Here is a 25,851-nt window from a genome sequence, read left to right on the forward strand (position 1 = left end):
AACAGTGGAGGTCTTTTACCACGGCCCTATGCACCGGAGGATCGGCGCGGGATCATTAAGTAAGTAAGTAAGTATAGCCGAACAACCCCCTATTTTACTCTTAAATTTGTGTATAATGTTTTATTTCCAATTATCTACTTCGAATAATTTTTCATACATTACAGGAAACACAGAATATTGAAAATTGTATTCTAGAAATTAAACTTTATGCATAAGCCCCTTTGGTACAGAGGGTCTCAAAGTGATATGATTCGGTAGTAATATGTATAACTGAGTGCATATTAGATAAAACGAACATCAAAATAATTTATCTAAGGAATAAAATATTACAAAAGTCTTTCGAATAATGACATCTATTTTGTAATTCGACCTTTTCGCTACGGGTACTTAAGTAACGCTAGTGTGGTGTTCTGATGACTGTTATCTCTTTTTATGACAGAATCTTACCGTGCGCATCCAGCATTTGCGAAAAAAAACAAAAGTTCTGCTGTGTTGGTGTCAGTTTTTGGTTTTATTTCGTCACCTTCGAGCAAAATGAATCTAAAAAGAAAATTAAATTTATAATTTTTAATGCTACGGATGAAGGCATCTTGGTTTTTGGGTTTATCACTCACTTTCGATGAGAATTTCGACATAGTACCGTTTCTGGAATTGCTGGAGAAATTGCGTAAGTTCATGACTCATAGTATTTTTTCTTTACTTTAGGAACTAATCTCATTGGGTCATTCTTCCTCACTTGGTTCATAGAATGGCAATATCGCTTCGATGGAATACTTTTTGAGCTAAATACACTGCGGGGGAAAATTGTCGAGATGTCAGCGAAGAGTTTCGAATATCGTACCAGTTTCCCCCGGAACCTTAACTAGGTGTCAAAAAAAGTAGCGGCACATCATCATTTTTAACCAAACCATTTCATCTGGAAACCGAAGGCATACAAAAGTTAACTTAAAAACTGGTCTATAGGAATTTAAATTCAGCCCCGATAGTTTTCCGACCGGGGCTGGAAATGGAGGACGTTCACCTGGAGTGAGATTTTGGCTGATCAAATTGAACCCAATGGCATGCACTCAGGAAGGGGTTAATGGGAAACTCCTTACGAAACATTGATCATAGTTGTAAGTACCTTTAGGAACACTTTTCTAGGAATTATTCAATTCTTAATAGCGTTTTTTTCCTCAGCCTTAACAATTTTCGGCGCGACGAAAAGGATATCCGGGACCGTTGAGCCCTATTTCCAACGAGCCAAGGAACTGAAACGGGTCCAGTGGGAGGCTGAAGAGAACCATGGTTCCATTGCAGATGAAATATGTCAAAGGTCAAAATCAGCAACAGAAGATAGTTGCAAAATATGTCTACCAAGGTAATTATTTACCAACAGTTCTTACTTGTGTGTAGTGCATGACAGTTTCTCAATAAATTAATTGATATTTTTCTTTTCTAGTTTCGAACTTAAATTATCACACCGAAAGATGTAAGATAATTTCGAGGCCAATATTGATCCAAATCCCAAGAGCCGCATATCGCATTTTCCAGTGGCGAATGGTGCTAATAAACCCTTGTACATAGCAGCGGAATTTTGTGGTACAGCAAGCACTCTTCACATGTACAATTTTTTTTAACAATGAGAACGATTGTGTTTCAGATCGTTTTTTTTGTAAATAAAGTATTGTTTGAACATATTTTCATGCATTTTATAATTTTCCGAAAAAAATCTTTATTGTTATTTATTTAATTCCAATCAGCTCAAAAGCTTCAATGAACTAAAAGTTTACAGTACTGTAATTTTAAAGCAGCCTGTAAAAATATGTTCACGTAAAAATAAATGTCACGTGATTTGCGGTAATGTCCTGCTCCTTTTCGTTACAGGATATTTGCCGTAATTTTACAGCAATTAATTTTTTCTGTGTATGAATGAAAAAATCTTATTATTTTTTCCTGAAAAATCCCTGAATTGATGTACTTATTGTACTCTTTAACCTATGTCAAAAACAATTTAATTTTATGTGAAATGCGATGATTTATTTATGTGCATCCAGTTTGACATAAAATTACATCCTTTCCTATGCAATTTTACGTCTTCGAGAATTTATGGCTTCAAGCGTTTCTGTCTTCTCTAGTGTAATTTTATGTCAAAAGTGATGCTTCAGTTTTGTGCATCCAATTTGACATAAATTTACACCAAAAAATTAATAGTGTGTGGTAGAGGAGAAGATTCAGGCAATGCTGACGCCTCTCCACTTCCGGCGGAAACGCCTTTCATGGCGCCACCGATACTTTCACTCATTCACTATTGGCTTTTTGACACTTTTTGTCTGATAAAATATGTGATTATATCACAAGTAGAATAAAGCACTAATAATTATTACAATTCCGAAAAAATCTTTCACAATCAAATCGAAACCATACGGAAATAAAACAATGTCGTATCCTAGGTAACGTAAGCACTCGATAGCAATCCACGCAGCGACGGTAAAATGCGACTGAACTGTAGTTGGCATCAGTTCTGAATAAAGTTTGTTTATATTGAATAACTTAACTCAATCGACAAAATTTAATTGAGATTTTATAATACCTCGCTTGCATTTCCTGGACCATCTTGAAGAGGGGGACAGGTGTTTAACCCCCAAACACTCCCGTCCCCATGGCCATGTTCATTAGTATGAATAACGTTTAAGCGGACTCTAGTCATAATATTGAATAGTTTGGAAAGCCTCAGAAAGAGAGTACGATCATTTCAAAATATCTTTTGAAAATCTTTAAAAAAAATCACCTAATCTTAAACTCATAAATCATTCTTATTAAAATTATATTTTAACAATAATTTCAACCATTCTTCCAGGTAACTTTAATTTCAAAATCTTTATTCATGATAATTCGAATTCATCCAGTTTATGGAAGACTTTCTCAAAACACTTTTCCAATCGAGACACTGAGAAATTTTAAAATTTTATCTCGTTGGGTATGTAGGTGCGAAATTTTTCTTTTATATAGAAAATAATATGACGTTATTTTTTTAACGTTTCCGTTCCGCAGTTTTTTTAATTTGAAAAACCTTCCAATATGTTTTTTGTCGAGAACGGTGAACTGGAAAACTTAGGAGATCATAAAATTGACTTATTGTCCATTGTTGTCAAGCAATTTAAAATTTATGGGATCAATAGGCCAACGAGATTTTATTCTCTTGAAGTTGTAGACGTTAAATTAAAAAAAAAAATACAAACAAAATTTAAAGAATCATGCAATGCTAATTTTTACCTCTCAACTTGTTAGCAAATTTTCCTACAAAAAGGTGATTAATGAATTTTTAAATTTTTTCAATTTAATTAAGACAATATTTAAAACTGATCCAAACACATGCTTGTATTTCCAATCACTGTCCATTATAAAACCATTATTATATATTCAAAAAAGATAGCTAGAACACATCAACGGAAGTTTTCGAGAAAAATTGACTTTTTTTTAATAGATCTCCAAGCGCACGCTGAGAACTTACTCAAATTTAGCCACAGTAGGTACTTGAATGAATGAGGATCAATCCCTGTAAGTCCCATTGTGTTCAGTAAAAATGCCGAAAACTCAAAAAGTTTAACGTACCTTCAGTTCAGGGATTCATCAATGTTAAAGTAGAGGTTCGTAACTACTTTATAAGTACTCTAGTTCTCACTAGTCCGTTCTGTCATTTAGTGTAACATCCAAATTAGAACACCTAAATACATCCAAAGGCGGAATTAAGCTGCTGGAATCTGGACAGAAACGTTTCCTTAGATTATGCACTTCCAAACCTACTCTGAAACGAACCGCAACGGCTTCTCTCGTACCACGATCGTACCACGAATACTGAACAACGAACCTATCGGATCCTGTGTAATACTTTCTCAGCTTTTTTTACATTTTTGTTAATATATCTAAAAATATCGACTGAACTACTACTACCACTACCAGTCACTACAGCTGAAGTTTTCATATTGAATTTTCTAACTACAATTAATCTGAATAACATAGATCTAAATGAGTTGTTGGAAGACAATCATATTTAAACCAAGTTGAATTTTTGTTCTATTTATTTATGATCAAACTGGAACACCACTACAATTGAAAGTTTTAAAATTAACTTATTTGTTATTATCTTTAGGCTAGATGAATGCAGCATTGCGTTGGTAATTCCACTCTTGTACATTAATATTTAACTAAATTATAAAATTGCGAAATATGGAAAAACAAGATCTAATATCACGGGTTATAAAAATTACAGTTTTTTCTTATTTGAATGCTACTGTCTGCAACGTTTGAACGGCACTCTCTCGGTTCACCAAATGTGAAAAGTGTCAAGTTTTCATACATATTTATCAACCAAAACAAAAAAAAAAACAGATTTGCAATGCGAAGGATAAAAAAAACTGTCACAATCTCACACGGCTGATCTGCAGCGCACAAACAAACAGCCAAATAACAAACAATCGATCAACGCAAACAACAGAAGAAATATCTGAACATCCAAAAAAAGAAAGAAATGAAAGAAAAAATTAGCATCAACACCAGAGAAAGAACGAAGTGATCCAGATCACCAGGCAGGCAACGCAACAACAAACGGTGTGACCACCCGTCGGGATCGTGTCTGTCCTGGATCATTTCTCTCTGGACTGGATGACGACGACACGGTAGCCTGCTGATCCGAGAAGAATGGCCGACGAAAGGTTCCGAACAATCCGGCCGCACAGTGGGAAACCAATCCCGGTCCCATGCATGCCCATATTACCCGTTCACGCACAGAGTTTTCTGTATGTTTTGAAGCTGCGTGTCTGTTTTGGATTAAGTTTTTCCTTCGGGTTGGGTTCGGTTTGCGTTCGGATTTTGGTTTTACAGGGATGGCACTAACACAGCTGTAAGTTTTGAAGTTCGGGTTCGATCGATTTTGTTCGGGTTTCGCTCGGCTATGCTTTCTTCTGGTGGAGGGGGAAGTTCCTTCGACGCAGGTTAAGCTGCTTTCAATGGCGACCGGTTGAGCTGGGTTCCCCCACCACTGGTTCAGAGCTTCAAAAGACGGTGGTGGGGGAAGTTGTTCGGCCGAGGTTCGTTCCTTCTTCGGTTGTCGAAGTCGAACGAATTCAATTAAAATTTAATTGTGTGAGTGCTTTCAAACACCCGATCGGGACGGGAGGAAGGAAAATGCATTTGGGTGTTTTTTTCCCATTTGATATCGGAAAAAGGGAACTGAAGACAACCAGCAGCTAGCAGCAGACGGATGACCGACTGGTTGGAAAACGTGCATAATGCGATTGGTTTGGTGAGGGAAGTGGGAAAAGAGTGTGGGCCAGCCTGCGTGTGTGTTGGTGAATGAGTCGTCTGCCGTTGCCGTTTATCGAACCGGACCGACCGAGGGCGTATTAGATGGTGGTGCGTTTTGAATGGCGTGCGGCGACGATGGGATAATAAGTTACGAGGGGTGAGAGGATAGGTGCCCGGTGTTGGTAGGCACACAACAACAACAATCATCAAACTCGAGTTTTTCTGTATTCTGTCTTCTCCCCCTGCCTGAGTTGAAGCGTTGAAGCAAATGAGTTTTAGTTTCGTCGTGACATCGCTAGAGTTAAGTCGGATTTTATGTTGCGCGCTGTCTCGCTGTTGATTTCGAGAATTTTTTTTCCGTTCGTTCGTTCGTTGCCGTGTATTTTCGTTTGAAGGCATAGCAAAGCGCGTGCTTTTGCGGCTGCTGGAGAATTAGCGTGTGTGTTGACCGAACGACGACCGACTGGTGGCCGAGACCGAACCAGCCAGCGGATGTGTCCGTGTATGATCGCGAAATGCACGAAGGGTTGAGACTGGTGAAATCGTGCGGTGGATAAAGCAAGAGTAATTACGGTCTGATTGGAGTTACTCGGTTCCTTTTTTTTTAACTTGGGGAGCTGTTGATTCGTGACAACATCTAAAGAAGAGAAAAAAAACACGAAGCGGCGTATGACATCGTCGGATGATTGATGGATTTTTGTGTTTTGGGTGTTTCGGCGATTGTAAGACAAAATCGAGTATGGATTACGCCAAATACGACTCCGAGTGATTTCGAGTGATATCAGTTACGAAAGGTGCTGGGTGATGAAATAATTTCGCAGTGATTTGTGCCTATCTTGAAACGCAGCGTTGGGGTAAAAGAGTGATTAGTTGATTACCGGATGAGCAGCGCTACGAAGCAAATATTTGGTGTTCATCGAGGTTCAAACGAGGAAAGCGAAGAGTAATTTCAGCGTGGTGTTATCAGCATATGGTGCAAACATTGGATCGCTGAAGCGCAGTTTGAGCTCAACTTCCTCGCCTACAGAGGTCTCCTTATCAAGGTTTGTGTGTACTACTTTCATGCTAATTTCAATTTACACGACTCAGTCAGGTGTGTGGCACTCTGAAAAGCAAAACCAGATCGGAAATAATTTACTGACGGGGTCGTAAAACGTTAAGTGTGTGTTGTCTTGGCATTTCCTGGGTTCCATGGGACCCCGGCTGGCGCTTGAAGGCCTCTTTTCCTATTGTTATTGTTGTTGCGGTTGTGCGGACCTGGAAATTTGTGGTTTCGGTTTGTGATACCCATTTTTATGACTCTTCAACGAGCAACTCTAACGAGTGATGCGGGGTGCGTTCTCACAAGAGTGTGGGCTCAGGAAATGCTCGAAATAGTTGGTTGAAGCAGACAGACGGTGCAAGCGAGTGAGTGGAAAAGAGGAAAACCCTTGAACAACAGCAGTTAAAACAATTGTGAATTCTTTGGACCGGTGAAAAGAATATTGAATGGTCAATTCTCTCCACTCATATGGGCTGGAATTTTTTGAAATTCAATTGAAAATAAGCTGAAATGGTGCTGCCGAGCAGTTGCTCTCGGTGAGGAGCACCATGACTCAGCTCAACCTGTGCTGCGGTGATGAAGAATCTAGAAATCAAATGGATGAATCATAGGGAAAAATTAGTTGAAGAATGGATATTCACAACAGAAGAACAACACCCGAACAACAACGAAAGAAAAAATAGACTTTGATTATTACCCCGGTGCCTGGAGTGCTTTTGAATAAGATAGAGAGAGAGGTAGTGGAAAATGGAATTCAAATTAACGTTATGAATTACACTGGCCACCGGTCACGTCCATGGGAAAAAGTGCCTTTCTGAGGTTTCTGGAATTTGATCAAGTTAATTTGGAAGCGATAATTTCTCAATTCTGATCGAAGAAGGAATCAAACGATCCGAGTGTGTGCTTTGAAAGTTCCGTATTGGCTGAGTTAAGATCTATGCAGCTATCTTGCGTGACGTTGATGTACTCAATATTGACAATGAAGATGGAGGGGGTTATGGCTAATAATTCATTACTTAAGATGCAACATATAAATGACATTTGTGGTGACCGAGGTGTATCTTTTTGGTAGTGATACAGGCTTAGTATATTACTTGTAACTTTTTGTTTTTCATCGTTTTTCAACAATTTTTTGGAGTTCCACAAAAGACATGGCTCGGTGCTATTTTGAGCACAAATCATGCTGAATTTACTCGCCCAACTTGACACAAAACAGGGCACCGGACAAGTGCACCAACAATTGCGAATTTTCAGATACACCTTGTGGGTTATATGTGTTAAGTTTTTCAACCTTTAAACTCTAACCATTTTCTAAGAAATTTCATAGCTCCACAAAAGACAGTATTTTCTATCATTTAAGCATAAATAAAGTGAAGTTGAGTCGCCGAACTTTGCATACAAGTGTGTCTGTGTATTTGTTTTTATGATTTTTGCAGGACTGGATAAGTCAATTATGTTTTGATTATGCTCAAATGGTGGAAACTGTTGTCGTCCATAGAGCTTCGAAAAATTGTAAGGAAGCCTTGATAAATGAGAGAGTTTTAAGCAAAAAACTAAACCCTTCGACATTTAAAAAAGAAGCTTTCAGTTCAGTCGCTAGAATTGTGTGATTAATTATTTTTCCTCGTAAGTTCATACCTTGGTCTCTAAGCTAAAATTTTCAAAAAGGTCTAAGCTTTGAGGCGTTTTAAGGGACTTCGGTGACTCAGGACATTAAATCAGTCAAATCAGTGGGGTCGACGGTAAATAAGTTAGTAGTGTGTCTGTTTGCACTCCACCCACAATCATCTTGACGTCTTGACTCAGTGACGATGGCAGCTGTTCACATATAAATTTGCACATTCCAATTTCTCCGTTGCAGCAGCAATTTCGCTCTTCTGACACCAAAGATGACCAGCTCTAAATATAGCAGCGAGCAATATTTATGCTTTGTTTTGGTAAACATTTGGAAGCTAGCACTTGTGTGAGTTTCACACCCAGTAGGTGCTGCCATCTGCTTCAGCCCGTTCGAACCAATTTCGTCAAGTCATAGTTCAAAACTGTTCCATGATTGCTCATGACTGCCATTGGCATATTTAGTGCCGCCGTCTCTCTTTTGGTTCCGTAACGTCTTCAGAGCAGAGACAAATATCATAAATATCTTCTAATGGCCCCCATCATCCCGCGTCGAGCTCATCCAGCATCTCGTCGTCTTGGTCGTCTCTCGGGGGCTAATTTGTGCCTACATGATTCCGCCACTCATCAAATTGACCTCCACGCTACATCGATATCCATTTTTTCGGTTCGGTTCGGAACAGCTGCAACACATTTGTTCACACGTTCTTCCTTCCCCCAAGCACCAGACGGTGGGACATTTTTCTCGGATTGTAGGTGTCGACCTCGCCACTTAGTCCTCCAAAACACTAATGCTGCCGCTCTTCGAACATCGATCATTAAAAATAGAACGAACGTGTTCGTTCATCATTTCACAATATTTTAAGAGAGCTCGAGAGTGAACGCGCACTTTTTGTGTGTCAAATCACCCCAAATATAAAAAAAAACGCCATCATCATCAGCATCCTCATTCTTCATAATAAAGGCAGCAGCGCGCATCTGTTGATGTTCTTGCTCTTGGATGTCATTTGCTAAAACGACTCACTCATAATACTTCCTTCCCTTTGAGTGGCGGATCTCTCCCGGGCCCGGAAATCTGTTATGTGTCCACATGCCTTTGACAAGTTTTCGGAGGTAGAACGGCGCGCAAATTGGGGGAGGACTGTCAGCTATCATCGGACCGAAATCATATGCTGGCTGGCAGATGCTCTCGGCAGCACCCCCGCCGTGATCTTAATTAATTCAATACCTTCCTGGGAGATAGACGAAGAAAAAGACGAAACGAAAAATGTCACCGTACGTGTCATCGCTCGTTCGCTCTCTTATAGGAATTCAATTCCGGCCCTTTTTTTTCGATTTGATCGGTCTTTTTGGAAACAAAAAATTATTAAAAATCGCTCGTTGAGGGTCGGCTGCCGTGTGTCACTCGACTAGGACGAGTGCTCACGTGCTTCAACCATATTCCTTGGACCCCTTCGTTTAAAGGTTTATTGCACAACCATAAAAATCCATATTTTATTCTTCGTCGAGCAAGAACCGAGTTAACAATCGATAGAACCGGGATGGATGCGGTGCGTCATGCGGCGAATAGCTGCGGTTTTTTGTTTTGTTCTGCCCCAAATGGAATATGTTTTAAAACAAACAAAAGTGTTCCGGCTTTCGGCTTTTGTCATTTGAAAATCCGAAAAAAAGGCCGCGATGCACAACAAGCAGACGAACTCAAAGACAGGAAATTGAATTAACGTGGCATATTTCCCGAAGTGCGTTACTCGGGCGAGCGCGTAGGAAAAAAATCGGGAAAAATGCGGCGGTGTAAATATTTATCTCTCGAGGAGATTCCTAAACCTTATGTTGATCCTCTTCTTCGTTCTAGAATGTTTAACAAAACGTGGAAACTATTCGGGAGACAACAACAAACCGAAAGAACTCTGCACCCTCAGCGAAAGTGGCTTTACGCAAAACTTCACGTGTTGTTTTCCTTAGATCGGATTCCGACCATATGGTCGGGATCGATCGGTTTTTTTTTCTCTCGGTGAGGCCATCGTTAAGTCTTCACTGGGCCTAAGGAAAAAATATTGTTTTGCTAAAGCCCGTCCTAAAAGGCGGATAAGCCGAGTGCTTCGAAAACACTAGTGAGTGAGTCCTACGAGGTTTAGTTGTGCGCAGCCATAAAGATAATGAAACACTTCCTTTCCCGGTTTTGCTGGGTTGAGGTTTTACTCTCTACTTTCTGATTGTTGCATTTTCGGCAGATTCTTCATCGAAGAATTTGCGGCGCAACGCAGTAATCGTTTCAAGTGGGTTCGGATGATGGAAACCAGCTGCGGACTTCAAAGAGTGCGCACGGAGGCCCAAATGAAGATGTTTCGGTTGCGATCGTTCGCTCTCTCGCTCTGGAGAGATTGAGTCCTAATTGAGCGGTAGTTTCGGCTCCTGTAATTAGTCGATCGGGACCGCTCTGTAACTCCTTAAGTGGTTGGATGGTAACTTGACAGATTGACAGTTGTTTTACAAGTGATCAGATGTCCCATTACTTCTAATTTTTCGGAGTGATTTTTTCCGTCGTAAGTCACGTAATTTGAGTACTCGAATGTGTATTCATCTGTGGCTTAGCGTAGACTAAACAAAGTGAAATTTGAAGACTGTTGCTAGAGTGAAGTTCTGCTAAGCCCACCCAAGTAAAAACCGGAATCGTTCCGTATCTCGTTTCATAACAGAGAACGGGACTGAGTGATCTTTAGTCGCTCGATCGCGCGAAGCTAAGCTGAGTGAGTACCCGGTTTCGGTTCCAAGACATCTGGGTTCAATTTGATCGCGCACTGAACCAGGCGCTTTAATTAGCACCTTTAGAAGCGTAGACCTCCCTGAATCTTGATCGAAAACATTAGAACTTCAACGCTTGATCAAGGCCGTGATCGTGTTTCAACTCGCGATGCCAAAACGTATAATTAATAAACTACCCCGAGATGGATCTAAGCCGTCGATTGCCTTGGGGTCCCAGAGATTGGGCTTAACCTGTCGCAAGTTCTCTCGATACAGGTTCTCGTTTTAACACTTTTCGAATGACGCCGGAATGTGGTCACACTCGGAAACCACAGCCGATAGTCGCAGGCTAAGCGCAGCCTAAGTGTTGATAATCTGAGACACTTTTAACACCTCGGCTCCAAGAAAACTGGTTTAATTATCTCTCCACATTTAAACCGCGCTGAGTAAAACCTCCACCATCTCAGGTGTCACCTCTGAGAAAACAGAACATACCCGACTCACAAAGAACAGAGCCGTAAATATTTACTCAAAACCTTAACGGCTTGGTCCAAACAGCATATGCCACTCGTCGTCAACTTCTGTTTTTTTTCTCGCTACTGACAGATTTTTGCCACTTGATGGGGTAGTAATTTAATATTCTTGCCCCATCTCCATCTTTGATGTTCCTCTGGAGACGAAGCAACTCCGGTCTCCGTCTGGAGCAAACTTTATTGAAAATTAATTTGAACCCACACGGTAGCAAAAAAAATCAACCGACCTCCAAAAACTTCCTCGAAATCCGCTTAGAACTCAATACCCGATTTCGTTTACCGACAACCTTCGCTCCGATTCGCCCAATTTCTCTGGCCCTAGCAATACCCTCATGAAAGTGGCACTAGCTGCGAATATTAACGCAGCAGCCTCCAGCCCAAGAGAAGTGGGTTTCGAATTTCAAAGCCCGACCTTCAGCCGTTCGACGTCTTCTTCGCTCGCAGCAGCCTTAAGAAAGTTTCGTCGCTCGGTCGATCCACCTCTTGATTTGTGACTCTCCTTTCGGGTTCGGTGTTCCTCATGCTTTTGCGGCCTTTCCCGCGGAAAGAAAAAAACGCTCTTCAACTTGATCTTCTTTTGGGTTCCCAACTTCAGACTTTTTTTACTTCTTTGGTTCGTTCGTTGAGGTTGTTGCCACTCCAGATTTTTATTTTACTTTTTAAAGTTTTTGGGCTGGTTTTATTTCGGTTCTGTTCTCTCGGTGGCCGCGGCGGCGGCGTTCGGTATTAGTTTTGGTTAAAAACGAAGCAAGGAATGTTGATCCCCCCGCGTGCGTTGAGCATACAGACTCTCTCGCTGCGAGGAGAACAGATAAGCCTCGTGAGGAACGATGAAAGAAGAAGAAGAACGCAAAACATATGTAGATTCCGAATGACTGGCAGACGACGAAGTCGAAGCACGGAAAGAACTGGTTTTTTCCAAGCCACGAATATGTATTTTCTGATAAATCACCATTTAGTGTCAACGGTACATGGGAAGGAAATGTCTTTTTTCCGTTGCTTTTTTCTTCGGCACGGACTTTGGTTCCCCGAAGCGGACTGGTGACTCATTTTCGGTGAACTAATTGATAGCTGAAAATGGTGAAGTCTTGTCAGCGGGCTAGAAAAGCGCAGGTTGGCACTGGTTTGATTAGTTTGAAATACAGTTTTTGAGGCTTGACTATCGATATTAGGCGATTGCAAAAGCTCTAGATTGACTTATCAATTGAGGAAACTTTGGAACATTTGGCACCCCACTTACTTAGAAAACATGAAATCGTATAAAAATGATAAGTGAAGTTGTTTACAATGGTGCTGCGAATCGCAATTCCAATAACATAATGAAAAGATCGTATAAAATGTCGTCTGGAGTCTGTTTAAATCGGATATGATAGAAGCTTCGCCATTTTTGTAAAATTTCAACTGATTTTGCTCCCTCGCGGGCTCTAAGTGAGAAAATCATCGTTATATTTTCTCTGCAATCAGCCGGCTAAAAATCAGATGAGAACTGAATAATTTTAGCCAATGAGAGAACTAGAAAATATTGCCGCTTGCAATGATTTAAAGGCAATGAGATCAAAATCTTTCGCTCTCTTGCATTCTTCCTATAGGTACGAATAAGGTGTCGGATAGCGCCCAATTGGTGTAGTTTTTGTCGCTGTAGAAAGAAATAAAATTTATGTATGTATATTGCCTCCACTTGGGTAGGCAAATGATGTTTTTTCAACTTTCATATGATCATTCTATAATGTATATGGAACGCACATTAAAATAGCATACGAATATAGCCACAAAAAGTTTGCTGAGTTCCAGAAATTTTTACCCATAACAATCCCTGGAGTGTTAATTTGACACTACTGATTGATACCAATATATCTCTCTTGTTTCACAACCGATTTTTACAAAATTTATTATTTTAGAAACCTCGTAACGTAATTCAAATTTGTTTTTCAGATTATATTTAGCAACAACACTTCAGGTTTCCGTTCTTCAAAATCTTATAAAAAGAACCGAAAAAATATGCTTCGGAAAAATACACTAGATCAGCTACGGAATGTTAAAAAAAATTCACTTAGTGTCACAGAAAGCTGAAGTTAGTAGCTATTCGTTACATTTCAAAGTTTCCAAAACTATAAATTTTATAAAAATCGGTTGTGAAACAAGAGAGATATAGCGATTTTAAACGAAGAGTGCCAAATTGACACTAAAGGTCTGATTAGGAAGTTTTTTTCCTGGGATTTCACGGTGCGTCCAGAAAAAAAGTAATGGTGCAAAATTAAAAATTTGAAGAGTTCATTGAACTTCTCGGCGATTTTTTTTTTATTTGGATGCACCCAAATAAAATTACCCAAAAAAGTCACAAAACTTCCAATAGTGTCAGTGGACAAATTTTTCGATCATTTGATCTGGAATTGAGCAAACTCTGCTTCATTAATTCCGTATAAATCATGTAAGTAACTAAATACAGACTCTAGACTCTCAACTTTCGACTTTCTACTCTCGACACTCGACTCCCTATTTTCGACTCTCGATTCCCTACTCTCGACTTTCGACTCTTTACACTTGACTTTCGACTTTTGACTCTCGAATCACGGCTCTCGACTCTTGACTCTCAACTCTCAACTCTCGACTTTCGACTCTCGAATAATGGCTCTCGACTCTTGACTCTCGATTCTCGACTCTCAACTCTCGACTCCTGACTGCCTACCCTCATATATTGACTCTCGATTCTCGACTCTCGACTCACTACTCTCAACTCTCGCCTTTCGACTTTCGAATCTCTTCTCTCGACTTTCTATTCTAATCTCTCGACTCTCGACTCTCGACTCTCGATTCTCGACTCTCGACTCTCGATTCTCGACTCTCGACTCTCGACTCTCAACTCTCGACTCTCGACTCTGGACTCTCGACTCTTGACACTCAACTTTCGAATACAGGAGCTGTATATTTTGACTCTCGAATCACGGCTCTCGACTCTTGACTCTCGACTCAGAACTCTGGACTTTCGACCCTCGAATCATGGCTCTCGACTCTTGACTCTCGATTCTCGATTCTCAACTCTCGACTCCTGACTGCTTACCCTAATATATTGACTCTCGATTCTCGACTCTCGACTCACCACTCTCAACTCTCGCCTTTCGACTCTCGAATCTCTTCTCTCGACTTTCAATTCTAATCTCTCGACTCTCGACTCTCGACTCTCGACTCTCGACACTCGACTCTTGACTCTCGACTCTTGACTCTCGACTCTTGACACTCAACTTTCGACTACAGGAGCTGTATATTTTGACTCTCGATTCACGGCTCTCGACTCTTGACTCTCGACTCTCAACTCTCGACTTTCGACTCTCGAATCATGGCTCTCGACTCTTGACTCTCGATTCTCGACTCTCAACTCTCGACTCCTGACTGCCTACCCTCATATATTGACTCTCGATTCTCGACTCTCGACTCACTACTCTCAACTCTCGCCTTTCGACTCTCGAATCTCTTCTCTCGACTTTCTATTCTAATCTCTCGACTCTCGACTCTCGACTCTCGACTCTCGACTCTTGACACTCGACTCTTGACTCTCGACTCTAAACTCTCGTCTTTCGTCTCTCGAGTCACGACTCTCGACTCCTGACTCCCTACTCTACACTCTCAACTCTCGCCTTTCGACTCTCGAATCTCTTCTCTCGACTCTCTATTCTCATCTCTCAACTCTCGTCTCTCGACACTCGACTCTAAACTCTTAAATCTCGACTCTCGACTCTCGACTCTCGACTCTCGACTCTCGACTCTTGACACTGGACTTTCGACTAAAGGACCTGTATAATTTTGACAAACATCCATATTTAGTTTTAACGTTTTTGAATGTTGATTAAATGTCACAACAATAACAACCAAATAAATAGAAATATAGAGCGATCAAAACATAGAAATGATGGAAACATAGAAATTTCATAAAACTCAAAAACAAACATAAGCAAAAGATTACAATTAACAAAATAAATCTATAAAAAAAAGATGCAAAAGGGCAAAAATAACAAATATAATATAGACAACATACATTCTAAACAAAAAAAATTCAAAATATGTCTTCAATATGACAAAAAATTCCACAAATAAACTTAAATTTTCAAAATTTTAAGAAAACAAAAACAATGGTTCATTTTAAGAAATAAGTGAAAAAAAAGTTTATGAAAAGATTCGTTTAATTTTGGCACTGTTTGATTTTGGCAACACAAAGTTTCGAGCGTGTTGCCTAAAACATAAAAAATCTTTAACATATTTTTGTCAACCGCCAAACTAAGTATAAAAAAATATTTCTTTTAATGGTCTGGAATTCACTTAAGTACAGTTTCATTGAATTTGAAGGACTTACTTCTCGATGTTTTGCACAGATTCTCATAAATCATGTGAAAAAACGCCCAGACAATCAAACTTTCATGTTGAGTGAATGAGTTCTCTCTCTGAAATGCATTCATCTATCACTAGAAAATTTTAATTTGTAAGAACGTTGTCGAAATGTTTTCCCTATCGAGTTTAGCAAATTGACACAGGTGAAACCCGAAAAAATTCCTCACAGTTGTCGAATTTGTCTTCCAAAAAAACTTCCCGAATGACTCACCTGTGCCTAGAGAAAAATGCTCGAAAGGCAAGAATTTTTTGAAAAACACCGTCAAAAAAAATCGACGGAATGCAATTAGTCCAACCACTTTACGATCTGGGACTTCGGGGACCCAGGCGTCAGTATCCGGTTCTGTTATCTGTTACCGAGTCTAGAATCCGGCCGGCCGCAGCCACTTTTCATGAATGAAAATCGAAATTGGAAGCTACAACGCGACGGCGACCCTTTTTCTTCAGTCTATCAGAAGGTAGGTACATCGCGGAAGATAACCACCGAAAGCGATGTCGCCAGCAAACGGACTGGGGAAAAAAATTCCGTCTCAATTATCTCGTTCACACAACGACTCGGGTTCAGGTACCTCATATGAGTCAGATCACCGAAATGATTGAGAAGAAGGGGGAAAAAACTAACCGAAAAAACTTAAATGACAATGTCGCCACCAAAAAAGATTCCTGGACGCGTCGCGTCGAGACGAAACTATTTTCTAAAAGCTGAATTATTTTAATCGTTCTAATAGGATAATTTCCCCCTCTTGAAAGACGATCGGTTATTTTGGAATGGAAGGCAAAATGATTTCACGCCATTAGATCACCTTTTTCTAGAGGTTTTGAGCAACAGACACACGAAGACGCGTTTAGGAATTAAAGAAGTAAAAAACGCTCATAACAGGTCGTTGAAACTAATTTAACGATCGCGCGGTCCGGAGAAGATTTCCAGGGCAAAGTTCCTCCAAGTGTGTTATGAGTTTGTTGGATCATGCGTTTAATTACGCCGCAGCCTCGAAAAAGCTGTCTAAACAAGGCACAACAAAGTGAGTGTTTCACGGACCGTTTTTTTTTTTCTTCTTTCTGGTTAAGGAAGGAAACTTATAATTAAACAATGTAAATGTTGGAACTAAAATCGTTTAATCAACGATCGGTTACGTGTTGTTTTTTTCTGTGAGTTGAAAAAGAAAAACGCAAATCGAAACCTTCGGAAAAGGGAGTTCCTCATAACTTCATAAATATTTTTTTGTGGGCTCGGCCCGCTGACCGATAAATCATCCCATATTGGATGCATTTTTTTTCGTTTTCTAAGGTCGGGTGCAACCGCCCATCGAATTTTTAGCTGGAAATCATCAAAATGAAGTTCTTCGGTTTCGGGAATGGGAGAGACACTCTTTCACTCACTCACTGTCTTTCAAGGCAGCCAATCTCGAAATGGGTTGGATGTTTATGATTTGACTTCGTTTTCTTGTACCCCCTCTCACTAAGCAGGGACAGTGGAGTTGACGAGGGACGGAATCCGGAGGCTGGCTGAGGATGCTTCCCGATTCATTAATATAAATATTTTGGGTTTAGGCCCCGGCAAGCAGCCAAGAATTTATGAAGATGGCCCATTGTCTGGGAACTGTCTCTAATTCTCGGTTCTCGGAAAACCTAACCGAAAATTCAATTTCCTTGCAACAGGCAAATAAATACGCTTTGCCCGTTTTATGAATGACGGGAAGGTTGTCCATTCAGTGACAGGGCTATGATTTTTGGCAAACCATCTCCTCAACCGGGCAAAAGGGCAATGTTTGTATGATTTATCATTCTTGCACTTCTCCACCCACAATTTTTGCCCGAAAAGGAAGGAAACATAAATTCCTTTCGGGTGTTTTTGCGAGAAGAAAATAAATTTCTTAGGAAATTCAAAAGAAAAAAATAGCAAAGCCATTCGGATTGTTTTGTCTACAATATTTTGAGACGGAACTGTCAGAACGGACAATGAATGAGTGCGACGAATGACACCGAGAAAATCGAGAAGAAAAAGGTGTGAAATTTTATGATCATCGCATCTTCTTCCTGGCAAAAGGTACATCGAAACTACTTTGAGGGGCAGGAAAAGGGACACAAACAACAGGACGACACGACAATGTGTGCAAACAGAAATTCATACTTTACATAAACAAACATTGGGTTTGGATGCTGCAGCTTGTTTCGAAGCTTAATAGTTTTCCTTTCGAAAAGTCCTTTTCCGTTTTAGGGAATTTTTCTGCCCAATGATTTTTTCTTTCCTTTCCTGTTGATTCAATTCTTTCGGACCAACTTCTATAAATAATAGTGAATGTGATCGCTGTCAAAACACACAAAAGAATTATGAATACAAAAGCCCGGTTTGCCCCGGAATATTGATGTAAGAAAATATTTTTTTTATTTCTGTTTTATTATCTTTGCGTTTGGTTTGTCATCCGTATTCGTCGTTTGGGTTTGGCAAGCTGACCGTCTTCTCCAAGGGGACCAGGTCAGAATTCAGGCATTCTTCCAGGTGATCTTTCCAACTTTAAAGGCTTCAAAGAAGTTAATTTCACTAACAGAACATCAACTGGAATGAAAAAGAAAAACATACAGAAAACCAACACTGGGAGGTGCCGTAACGAAAATGGTGATGTTGGTTATTCAACAATTCGAGGAGGTCCATGGGACCGGACCACATTTACTCTAGTTCATTTATGGTCACGAAAATTGGATGCTGAAGCAGGAGCCTTCGCCTTCAGCCAAAGACAAAGCCTTTCGTTGTCTTATCTCCGGAGGGCGATCGATTGATTTTGTGTTTCCAGACCGAAGGAGACAGAATGAAGGTTTCTGGGCAAAAGGTCCAAGAATCGATTAGCCCTGTTCGTTGTTCTTCGAAAGTTGATTAAAAAAAAAACACAAGTACCTTCACACGCATTCGAGTGAAAACTCCAATTTTTTTTCGGACTTTCAGGACCGAGAAAGTATCCGTTACATAATTGATCAAAAGTAAGTAAGTACACAGAAAAAACTTTTGACTATTACGTGTCACTGAAAACTTCTACTTTTAAAATAAATCACCTGTAACTAACAAAACCTGTCATTTTAAATTGTTTTCCTTGAAAGTTAGAAGATTTCATTTATAATTACAGCAAATGTCCAGTAAAAAAGTTGTGCTCTAAAAATTAAATGTCACGTAATCATGTTTTCGACCTGTAAAATTACGGTAAATGTCCTGCTCCTTTTTGTTACAGGACATTTGCGTAATTTTACACGAAATAATTTTTGCTGTGTAAGGGGACCGTCGTCGTCGTAGTTGTTCTGGTTTTGTGTTGCCCCACATCGACAAACCAAACCAAGCCGACCGGCAGTTGACAGCTTGACAGAACTTGACAGATTTGGGATTGAATCCAATTAACATACCACGCGAGTCGGATTGTCACCACCGACTTCTCCCCGGACAGCAAGCGGGCGTTCGACCGGTTCGAGTTTTTCCAAGCCTACATGCATATATGTGTTCCAATGCGGTGGCCTAAGTACCGACCAACTTTGGACTAATTGACGGTTAAGCATGACTGATCAACCGGTTGGATTTCAGCTGAAGCTCTGTAGAAGCAAAAAAAAAAAAATAAACCGGGGTGCACTCCTGCTCCCCAGAAAAATCAAAAGAAAAAAAAACAACACAACAGATTCAAATCGCCTAAACCCCCCTGCCGAAGAAAAACCTAGGAAACGTTGACAGATTTGACAAGTTGACAGGGCTCACCTGAGATTTCAACACACACACACAATAATTTTTCCCGAGCCCCGGTCTCCGATCCGGTTGAGTCCCGATGCTTGTTTCCAGAAGAAAAAAATTGTGAACGCTACCAACAGATTATTTTTTCGGGAAAGTTCTCTCTGAGTGTCTGGATCAGGGCAAGTATGATCCTCTCATTTAAGACTCACAACACGTCAAAAACTATGGAGTCATCCAAAATGTTTAGCTCAGCTGAAAATTTACTTTGAAAACTAATGAATAATCTCGAGAACTGATAACTTTCCCCAAAAACTCATGAGTTTCCTCAAGAACTAATGAATTCATTTTTTTAAGGAACTTATGAGTTCCCGCTGAAACTGATGAGTTCCCTTAGGAACTGATGAGTTCCCTTAGGAACTGATGAGTTCCCTGCGGAACTGATGAGTTCCCTGCGGAACTGATGAGTTCTCTTCGGAACTGATGATTTTCCTTTGAAACTGACGAGTTCCCTTCGAAACTGATGAGTTCTTTTCAGAGCTGATGAGTTTCCTTCGGAACTGATGAGTTTCTTTCGAAACTGATGAGTTCCCTTCAGACCTGATGAGTTCCCTTCGCAACTGATGAGTTTCTCCCAAAAGCAATGAATTCACTTAAGAAATTCCTTCAAGAACTGAGAATTTAATAGAAACTGATGAGTTTTCTTAGACACTGACAAGTTGATTCAGGAACTGATGAGTTCCCTCAGGAATTGATAAGTTCTTCCAGAAACTGATAAATTCCCCCAAAGAATTCCTTCAAGAATTGATAAATAATATTAAGAACTGATGAGTTTTCTCAGGAACTGATAAGTTCATTCATGAACTGTTGAATTCCTCCAGGAATTGATCATTTCGTTCGAGTTTTTTAAGGGGTTTACAAATTTTCTCAGGAGCTGATAACTTTTCATAAGGACTATTGATGTTCTTGAAAAAATGAATTTTTATAAAAAATCCGATAAATAACTGATGATGAATTTTTATCATTTGAAGAGTTCTCTATCAAACCAGTGATCAGTTAATGAGTATCCTCAATACATGGATGAGTTCCCTCAGGGACTTATGAGATCCCTCCCGAATTGATGAGTTCCCTCAGAACTTGTGATTCCGCTTCCGAACTGATGAGCTCCTTCAGGAATTTATGAAATCCTTTCGGAACTGATGAGTTCCTTTAGCAACTTATGAACTCCTTATAAACTGACGAATTCTCTCAAAGAATGCCTTCAAGGGTCGATGAGTTTTCTCAGGAACTGGTTAGCTCATTCTGGAACTGATGAGATCTTTCAAGAACTGATGAGTTCCTTCAGGAACTGATGAGTTCCTTCAGGAACTGATGAGTTCCTTCAGGAACTGATGAATTCCTTAAGGAACTGATGAGCTCCTTCAGGAACTGATGAGTTCCTTCAGGAACTGATGAGTTACTTCAGGATGAATTCCTTCAGGAACTGATGAATTCCTTCAGGAACTGATAAGTTCCTTCAGGAACTGATGAGCTCCTTCAGGAACTGATGAGCTCCTTCAGGAACTGATGAGTTCCTTCAGGAACTGATGAGTTCCTTCAGGAACTGATAAGCTCATTCTGGAACTAATGAGTACTTTCAGAAACTAATGAGTTCCTTCAGGAACTGGTGAGTTCCTTCAAGAACTGATCAGTTCCTTCAGGAACTGATGAGTTCGAACTGATGAGTTCCTCCAGGAACTGATGAGTTCCTCCAGGAACTGATGAGTTCCTTCAGGAACTAATGAGTTCCTTCAGGAACTAATGAGTTCCTTCAGAAACTAATGAGTTCCTTCAGGAACTGATGAGTTCCTTCAGGAACTGATGAGTTCCTTCAGGAACTGATGAGTTCCTTCAGGAACTAATCAGTTTCTTCAGAAACCAATGAGTTCCTTCAGGAACTAATGAGTTCCTTCAGGAACTGACGGGTTCCTTCAGGCACTGATAAGTTCCTCCAGGAACTGGTGAGTTCCTTCAGGAACTGGTGAGTTCCTTCAGGAACTGATGAGTTTCTTCAGGAACCAATGAGTTCCTTCAGGAACTGATGAGTTCCTTCAGGAACTGATGAGTTCCTTCAGGAACTGATGAGTTTCTTAAGGAACTGATGAGTTCCTTCAGGAACTGATGAGTTCCTCCAGGAACTGATGAGTTCCTTCAGTAACTGATAAGCTCATTCTGGAACTGATGAGTTCCTTCAGAAACTATTGAGTTCCTTCAGGAACTGGTGAGTTCCTTCAGGAACTGGTGAGTTCCTTCAGGAACTGGTGAGTTCCTTCAAGAACTGATGAGTTCCTTCAGGAACTGATGAGTTCCTCCAGGAACTGATGATTTCCTTCAGGAACTGATGAGTTCCCTTAGGAACTGATGAGTTCCTTCAGGAACTGATGAGTTTCTTAAGGATCTGATGAGTTCCTTCAGGAATTGATGAGTTCCTAAAGGATTTGATGAGTTCCTTAAGGAATTGATGAGTTCCTTCAGGAACTGATGAGTTCCTTCAGGAACTGATGAGTTCCTTCAGGAACTGATGAGTTCCTTCAGGAACTGATGAGTTCCTTCAGGAACTGATGAGTTCCTTCAGGAACTGATGAGTTCCTTCAGGAACTGATGAGTTCCTCCAGGAACTGATGAGTCGCTTCAGGAACTGATGAGTTTCTTCAGGAACTGATAAGTTCCATCAAGAATCGATCATTCGTTTCAGGAGCTTACGAGTTCCCTTTGGAACTGGTAACATCTTTAAGGAAGATCTTATGTAAACTCACAATGCAAACATATTGAGTTTTTAAAACGCTTTTAGGAGGATAAATTTTCCAACAAAATTGACTTAAAACGTCATTGAAGTGTTCATGAAGAGAATCTTCTATAAACCATTTTCAGTTTTTTGAAGCCTTGCTCCAATGACAACCCTTTCATTTTCTGAAACCAAACCAAGTCACACGTGTTTCGCAAACCCCCACTCAACCACCACGCTCAGGTGAGACATTTGAGTCCTTATCGCGTCTCGTTTTATTGCCACTCATCTGCCCTCGACAGAGTAGGCCTTCGCAGCTCTAACTGGATACCGTCAGACGATTTTGTGATCAATATTTTACCGGAAACCGAATTCTTCCTCTCACCTGCTCAGGGATTTTTCCCTAGGAACGCGGTATCGGATTTGCACACCGAGAAAATCTTCGCCATCTCAAATTAACGCGTGCTAGCATTCTTTAGCCTTCCTACGCCCCGGTAGGTACGCATACTTTCGGCAGGCTCTATTTTCGTTCATTTTTCCGTTGGAAACGCGTGTCCTATAACGATTGCCAACGTGCCCACATCCTTGAATGAAAACGGCGTTTGAACGCAAAACAGTTCCTACGTTCGGTACGCGGGCACATATTAAACCGATTAGCATTGCAAATTCCGATTTGAAAATGGGGAAAAACGAGCGCCCTACCTGGTGTGAAAACCTGTTGTTGCGGATCCTGGCCCTGGCCGCCGCTTTTCACGGGGATAATCGAGGCTGGCAAAGGTATGTAATTTCCCGCGAGAAATTTTCCCGTTGCCGCGATTCAGGCGTTCCCTTCCTTCACTTCCCGATAGGAGCAAGAATTTCCTCATATTTGTCCCCACCCCCACGTTCTATCAACTAGGAAAGGTAGAAAGGACCAAGGGGAAAATGAGACAATACCATCCGTTTCGATAATGGAAATCTAATATCCGGGCGCCCGTACCAGAATCTGAACAATCTCAATCGCTCCGAGGGCTTTACCTGCCAAGCTAAACGAAGCCAAACCATGCGGCAATTACGGCCGGGCGCGAAATTTATGACTGGAATTTCGCTAATCTATTTCCCATCAGTGTGATTCCACGCGTCGCATTTCTGGAACTCAAATTGAGCCAATGCGGCAATGGCAAAGTTCTTAATCCGAGACCTCCTCCAATCTTGTCTAGTTTCTGCGCCTTTAATTCTAAATTCGGGGAAAAAGAAAAATCCACTGGGAAAAACTTTACTCGTTTGAGTCAGTCGCACATATCACTTTTTTTTCCTTTTTCGAAAAACGGTAAAAGTACCGAGGCAAATCCCAGTCATCGAAAGTTTCACTTTTTCAAATTATGCTCGCTCACACACATCTTGGTTCCATCATCAACAACAACAAAAACAGAGCGCCATCCTCATCAGCATCATCATCTTCAGTTCGGGGGCTTTGTTAAGGATAAAGTTTTGGATCAAAATGGTACAAATTATCCTGGCACCTTACGCCAAAAAAAAAAACAACAACCACCCAAGCAAAGAGTTGTGTTTTAAAAGATGATATACATAAAATCGTGTTCCCGGGCGACTTCTTTCCACCATGAGAAAGTTTTTATGTTATCCTTTTTAGCGGGGAAAACCCGGGAAAAAGTTGCTTCTCTTGAAATGGTGCATCTGTACTCTAGAATGTGTGCGCGGAACAATAAATGTTCCGAATTTAACGACGAGACGCCGAGTGATGGTTTCCATTCGATGATGGCGAATTTTACGCTGCGAACAAGAATGTCAACAATGTAACTGTCGTCTTACGGGGCCCGATGAAAGGCTCAAGATAAGATTCGCAAAAGTTCGGTGGAAAAAATTCTTGAAAAATGGGCTTACGACTGAACGAGGAATGATTGATACAAGTAGAATTTTAATCGAGAAAATATTGACTACCAAATCCGTTCTAAAATAATTTTCAATTAATGGTATATTTATTCGAGAAAGTTCTATATTTCATAGTTGAATCATCCTTCTAGTAAAACAGTCATAACTCTTTTAGTTTTCAATATTTTGACATGAAGATTTCTAGCTCTTTAGAAGACAACATCCTCCACTACTTGAATATAAACCAAGATCGAAGAAACATTTCAGTTCCACTCAAATCATGAGAAAAAAATGCACAGATTCACATAATAATGCATACATTCACATAATCTTCATTGCTCAAATTTAGTCAGTACTTGTCTTCCAAGTATGGAACCTTTTTTTAACAGTGGGATACTCTTCTAAATATTTTATATTTCGTCATCTTTTATCTTAGCTTTTTGACCAAAATTTTGGAAAAAAAAATCGCATTTTCAAATTATTTTGGAAAAAACATTCATTCGTGGAAGTTCTATCTTTTTATGTTAAAATCATTCTTATTGTAAAATCGTCATAACTCTTTTACTTTCCAACATTTTGTCATGAAAATTTCTAGCTTCTTGAAGGACAATATCCTTCAATACTTGAATATCAACTGAGATCAATAGACTATTCCAGTTCCGCGTAAATCATGAGAAAAAATATACACACACATACTCACCATTAATCTCAAATTAACTAAATACTTCTTATGGAACGTTTTTTTTGACATTGGGGTACATTTTTAAATATTTTATATTTCGACATCTTTTATCTTAGCTTTTTTGGTCAAAGTTTTGAAAAAACAATTGAATCTTAAAATTATATTGGATAAACATTCATTCGTGAAAGTTTTATCTTTTAATGTTTAAATCATTCTTAAAGTAAAATCGCCATAACTCTTTTACTTTTCAACGTTTTGTCATGAAAATTTCTAGCTCTTTGAAGGACAAATTCGTGCATTGTTTGAAAATAAATTGAGATCAATAGACTATCCCAGTTCTGCGTAAATCATGAGAAAAAATGTACACACACATACTCACCACAAATCTCAAATTATGTCAGAATTGAGCTCTGAAGTGGGGAACATATTTTAAAGTGGGGTACTCTTTTTAGTATTGTATATTTCAAGATCATTTGTTTTCATAAATTTTACTAAAATTTTGAAAAATAAATCGCATTTTCAAATAATTTTGGAAAAACATTCATGCGTGAAAGTTTTATCTTTTATTGTTGAAACCATTCTTATAGTAAACTCGTCATAACTCTTTTAGTTTTGAAAATTTTGTTATGAAAATTTCTAGCTCTTTGAAGGACAAATTGCTCCATTGTTTGAACATAAATTGAGATCAATAGCCTTTCCCAGTCTCGCTAAAATCATAAGAAAAAATGCACACACACACATACTCACCATTAATCTCAAATTTAGTCAAAATTTAATTTAACCCTGAAGTGGGGAACATTTTTTCAAGTGGGGTACTCTTCTAAGTATCGTTTATTTCGACATCTTTTATCTTTATCAATATGACCAAAATCATGAAAAGAAATCCCTTTTTTAAATTATTGAGGAAAAACATTCATGCGTCAAAGTTCTATCTTTTAATGCTTAAATCATTCTTATAGAACAATCGTCATAACTCTTCTAGTTTTGAATATTTTTTTATGAAATTTTCTAGCTCTGTGGAGGACAAATTTCTCCACTGTTTAAACATCAACAGAGATCAATCGACTATCTTAGTCCCACATAAACCATGAGAAAAAAGATTAACACACACGTATATACCAATAATCTCAAATTAAGTCAAAACTTATCTCTGAAGTAGTTTCGTTTTTTTTTAAAGTTGGGTACTATTTTAAGTATTTTATATTTTGACATCTTTTATCTTTACGTTTTCGACAA

At 39.6% G+C, this 25,851-nt stretch overlaps 1 protein-coding gene across 1 annotated transcript in view; it reads left to right on the forward strand.

Moving 5' to 3' along the window:
* Positions 1-5,551: 5,551 nt before the first annotated feature.
* The window catches only part of LOC129747565 (MOXD1 homolog 2-like), a 61,563-nt gene continuing 41,263 nt past the window's right edge, over positions 5,552-25,851 (forward strand). The window contains exon 1 of the mRNA XM_055741845.1: positions 5,552-6,329. The gene's annotated coding sequence lies outside the window, so the exon portion shown is untranslated. The remainder of the gene's footprint in view (positions 6,330-25,851) is intronic.

Source organism: Uranotaenia lowii, chromosome 2 (assembly GCF_029784155.1).
Source record: "Uranotaenia lowii strain MFRU-FL chromosome 2, ASM2978415v1, whole genome shotgun sequence".
Taxonomy (NCBI): domain Eukaryota; kingdom Metazoa; phylum Arthropoda; class Insecta; order Diptera; family Culicidae; genus Uranotaenia; species Uranotaenia lowii.